General features: G+C 42.3%; 1 pseudogene; it reads right to left on the bottom strand.

Annotated features, from left to right (window-relative positions):
• Positions 1–4,572: 4,572 nt before the first annotated feature.
• Positions 4,573–4,933, bottom strand: LOC102249633 (annotated as a pseudogene).
• Between the last annotated feature and the right edge of the window lie 255 nt (positions 4,934–5,188).

A 5,188-nucleotide genomic window follows, 5' to 3' on the forward strand; every position in this document is an offset into this window, starting at 1 on the left:
CTTTTGGGGTGATCCTATATAGTTGGTGATTTTTGAGACCTAGTGGTGCAGTCTCTCAGATTTCCTGAGCTTGGTGTTCTAGTGGCGTCCCCAACTTGAGCTATTTGGGTTCTCCTGATGTAGTTGGATCTTTAATATTAGTTTTTCTTTTGTGGATGAAGTCTCCTCATGGGTTGTCTGACAATGTGACTCACCCCCATCCTCATCATGCAAGCTGTTGTGGATATGCTTGTGGTTTCAGCTCTTGTGGAAAGGGTTGCCTGTGTCTCACTGGCATGCACTCACTGTGAGATCCTAGAGTCCACGGCCTGGGAGGAATGGGTCTTGGGGCCTGAAGCTCAGGTAGTGTAACCCTGGCCAGTGTTGTGTGACTCTTGCTGGGGTAGCATCACACTGAAAATCATTGTGAAGGTCCCGGAGCCCATGGCAGTGGGAGGCAGCTGTCCCATAGTCTTTGGATGAGGCAGTGGGACTCTGGCCAGGTTGATTTCACTGAAAATCATGAGGGGGTCCAGGAGCCAGTGGCTGGGGATGAGGTAATCTTGGAGTCTGTGGTTGAAACAGCATGCCCTTGTCCAGGTAGGTCACCATGGTATTCAGACATTGGCCACCAGGAGCACGGAGTCATGGTTTCTGCTGAGGGAGCCGTGCACCCTTGGAGGTGGACATCCTGGGGTCTGTAGGTCTGTGAGTGAGGCAATATGACTTTGGCTGTAGTGGCTTCAGTGTCCTGGGAAGTGTCCAAAGCCATTCTGGGTGGTGGTGAGGCTGGGTTCCTAGTGGAGGCTGACTAGCATTGAAACTAACCATCAGAACCTAATCTGGGTGAACTGTGAAGGCAGAACCTAAGGTGGGGACTGAGGAGGGGTTTTAAGGGCAACAGCTGTTTGGTGTAAGGTGTAAGAAAGCAGTTCAATTTTCTTTTTTTTAAAATTGTTTTATTGCTTAAAGTATTACAGAGGGTATTACATATGTCTCCTTTTTTTCCCTCCCTTAACAATCCCCCGGCCTCCCCTACACTCCAGTGTCTTACGTCCATTGGTTATGCTTATATGCATGCATACAAGTCCTTCGGTTGATCTCTTACCCCCTTCCCTCCTGCCCCCCAACCCTCCCCGGCCTTCCCGCTGCAGTTTGACAATCTGTTTGAGGCAGCTCTGCCTCTGTATCTATTATTGTTCAAAAGTTTGTAATGGTCTCTATTATCCATGAATGTGTGAGATCATGTGGTATTTTTCCTTCATTGACTGGCTTATTTCACTTAGCATAATGCTTTCCAGTTCCATCCATGCTGTTGCAAATGGTAAGAGTTCCTTCTTTTTTACAGCAGCATAGTATTCCATCGTGTAGATGTACCACAGTTTTCTAATCCATTCATCTACTGATGGGCACTTAAGCTGTTTCCAGATCTTACCTATGGTGAATTGTGGTGCTATGAACATATGGGTGCATATATCCTTTCTGATTGGTGTTTCTGGTTTCTTGGGATATATTCCTAGAAGTGAGATCACAGGGTCAAATGGGAGTTCCATTTTCAGTTTCAATTTTCTAATGACCAGTTTGGCAGTATAGTGCATATGGCTGGCTATCAGATTTAGGGGTTATGTGTTTTTGTCTGCCAAGAGCATCTCCTCCTGCTGAAAAAGGCTTTCCCCCCATTTAAGCAATCCTATCCTATATAATCTATCTATAATAATAAAAGGGTAATATGCTAATTAGACCTGGTCGACTGACCATCTTCCGGACATCTGACTTCCTTCCAGACAAAGCCATGGTGGTGGGGCCTGAGGCAGAGACAGTTAGGGGCTATCAGGCCAGCAGGGGAGGGCAGTTGGGGGTGAGATCAGGCCAGCAGGGGGTTAGGGGCAATCAGGCCAGCAGGGGAGGGCAGTTGGGGGTGAGATCAGGTTGACAGGGGAGGGCAGTTGGGGCCAACCAGGGCAGCAGGGGAGGGCAGTTTGAGGTGATTAGGCAGGCTGGCAGGTGAGTGGTTAGGAGCCAGCGGTCCCAGATTGCGAGAGGGATGTCCAACTGACGGTTTGGGCCTAAACCAGCAGTCGGACATCCCCTAAGGGGTCCCTGATTGGAGAGGGTGCAGGCTGGGCTGAGGGACACCCCCCCATGCATGAATTTTGTGCACAGGCCACTAGTATCTTTATAAAATTACATTATGTGTATTTGTTTGTGGCATGTAAGAATTTGGTTTAATTTGTAAATCCATATTATTGTCCAGCATCCTTACTTAATTCTTACATTTCTAATAATATTTAAGAGTTTCTTGAATTTTATGTGAAGATAGTCATGCTATTTGTGGATAATAAAAACTTATATTTTTATTTCTCATCTTAAAATTATTTCTTTTATTTTCTTACTGCATTGGCTAGTACAAAGTTGAATAGATGTAGTTAGTGATAGTGGATATCCTTTTCTTTTTCATGACTTTACATAGAACACTTATAAGTTTTACCATTGAATTTAATTCTTGTTATGCATTTTTGATTGTGGGAAATATAGAAAGGATTTTTTTGTGTTTCTGCACAGTTAGGGTTTTCTGAGCAAATTATACTGAAACTTAGGCCCTGAACTAAAAAAGTTAATTTATGACTGATTTGATAGTGAGAGACTATCTTGAGAAATTTATCTCCCAGATGCACGTGCTTACTTTTTGTTTCTTTTTTAATTTTTATTTATTGATTTGGCAGTGAGAAAGAGATTGATTTATTCTTTCACCCACTCATGCATTCATTGGTTGATTCTTGTATGTGCCCTGGTGCCCTGATGGGAGATCAAACCTGCAACATTGACACTCCAGTCAACTCCAGGGTGTTGTGTTTAGTTTTCAAGTGGGTGATTTAGATTCAGGATCATGGAGACATCCTTTTAATGGTAAAGTTGAAGCCACTAGTCTTCTCTCTTCTGAAGAGATTTATTTTTTGTTGTTGTTGTTGTTTTTTGTAATCTATTCTATTATTTTATTTTATTTTAAATTTATCTCTAAATTTAAAATTTGTTCCCCCTTTGATCTCCTCCACCCTGCACTCCCTCCCCCCTCCCGCAGGCCTAACACACTTATTGTCTGTGTCCATGAGTTATGCACATATGCACATAAGTTCTTCGGTTTACCTCTTCCTGTTCCCTGCCCCTTTCCTCTGAAATTTGTAAGTCTGTTCTCTGCTTCTGTGTCTCTGGATCTACTTTGTTCATCAGTTTATTTTGTTCATTAGGTTCCACATATGAGTGAGATCATGTGATACTTATCTTTCTCTGACTGGCTTACTTCTCTTAGCATAATACCTTCCAGGTCCCTCCATGCTGTCTCAAAGGTTAAGAGGTCTTTCTTTTTATAGCTGCATAGCATTCCACTGTGTAATGTACCACAAGAGACATATGAAAAAAAATGCTCAATGTCACTAATTATCAAAGAGATGCAAATTAAAACAACAATGACACCACCTCACACCTGCCAGAATGCCTACAATTAATAAATCAACAAACAACAAGTGCTGGTGAGGATGTGGAGACTGGTGCATCCTGGTGGGAATGCAGACTGGTGCATCCAAGATGGAAAACGGTGTGTTTTCTCAAAAAAAATAAAAATGTATCTACTATTTGACCCAGTGATTCCACTTCTAGAAATATATCCTAAGAATCCCAAAACACCAATCAGAAAGAATATATGCACCCCTGTATCCATAGCGGCATTATTTATAGTAGCTAAGATTTGGAAACATCCCAAGTGCCTATCAGTAGATGAATGGATGAAGAGATTTATTTTCATTCAAAAAGATAAGCATGAGGACCTAGGATCCTGCTCAAGGAGCAAAGGTTTTCTCCCATTCTTTCAGAAAGGGTGAGGAGATGTCTGTCTGTCTTCTATATAAGTGCCCAAGTCTATATTCCTGGGATTCCTTGTCTGTATTAGACCCCATTATATGTAGGATTTATCATCAGGTTCTCATTGCCTCACTTTAGGGATAAGAATTGGAGCAAATAGGAACAGGCACAGTTATTTGTTGTATGTAGATAATTTTCTCTGCTCTAGATACTGTGCTTGTATTCCATATCACATTAATAAATGAAGATATTAACATTTTATCTGATTGACAGAATTCCCATCTAGTCTCAGTTTACTGAGAATTGTTGTCATAAACAGTATTAAATTTTAGCAATTGCTTTTCTGAATCTATTGAGATGATCATAGGTTCTCCAGAATTTTAATACCAGAATTGTAATTTCATTTTTTAATGCCTTAAACATCACCCTATAATAATTTTTATTTTATATAGTCAATGCTTGTTTGGATATTTCCAAATCCTTACCTGTTTCTTAGTTTATAATTCTGTTTGATCTTCAAGTCTTACTTCCAGAGTCAGTTTCCTTTTCCTTGAATAATATTTTTTCTAGGTTTACTAAAAAACAACTGTTAGTGAAACTGTCAGTATTTTTTTAAATTTAAAAATGTGTTCATTTCTGCTCACTTTTTTTTTTTAACAAAAAACAACAACCCACCAGGCTTTTATTGTTCTCATGTCAAAGGCAGGTCTTTGCAGGACGGGGGAGTGAGTTGTGACAGCAGGGAGCAAGCCCCTACTTGCCAGCGATGAGTGGGTCCGCAGGACCACAATGACCGAATCCCCCACAGGAACATCTTGGAGATGTAGCGGTCCTTGTTGACTGGCTTGGACTTCTTCTTGCCCTTGCCACTCTTGGGGACCTCGGTCCACATCTCCTTCACATTCTCCAGCACCATGTTGCAGTGCCTGTCAAAAGCCTTCACCCGGCCCAGGAGCTTCTTGTTGTTGCGACAGTTGATGAGCACCTGGGTGTTGTTCTTGACGGACTGCGTGAGCACGGAGAGTGGGCCCGTGTTCAACTCTTCCTCCTCCCGCTTCTGCAGCTCCTCCGAGTTCATCTCACTCTTGGGCTTGTTGAGAAGGCTCTTGGCCGGAATCGAACCTGGGACCCTTGAGTCCACAGGCCGACGCTCTATCCACTGAGCCAAACTGGTCAGGGCTCCTTTGCTCTTTTTTTTTGATGTGTTATAGTGTTGCTGTTTTTCTTTTTATTGTTGTTTTTAATCCTCACTCAAAGATATACATTTTTTTCCATTGCTTTTCAGAGAGAGCAGAAGGGAGGGAGGGAAAGAGAGAGAGGAATGTCAATATGAGAGAGACACATTGACTGGTTG

The sequence above is a fragment of the Myotis brandtii genome, unplaced genomic scaffold (assembly GCF_000412655.1).
Source record: "Myotis brandtii unplaced genomic scaffold, ASM41265v1 scaffold2759, whole genome shotgun sequence".
NCBI classification, from domain to species: Eukaryota; Metazoa; Chordata; class Mammalia; order Chiroptera; family Vespertilionidae; genus Myotis; species Myotis brandtii.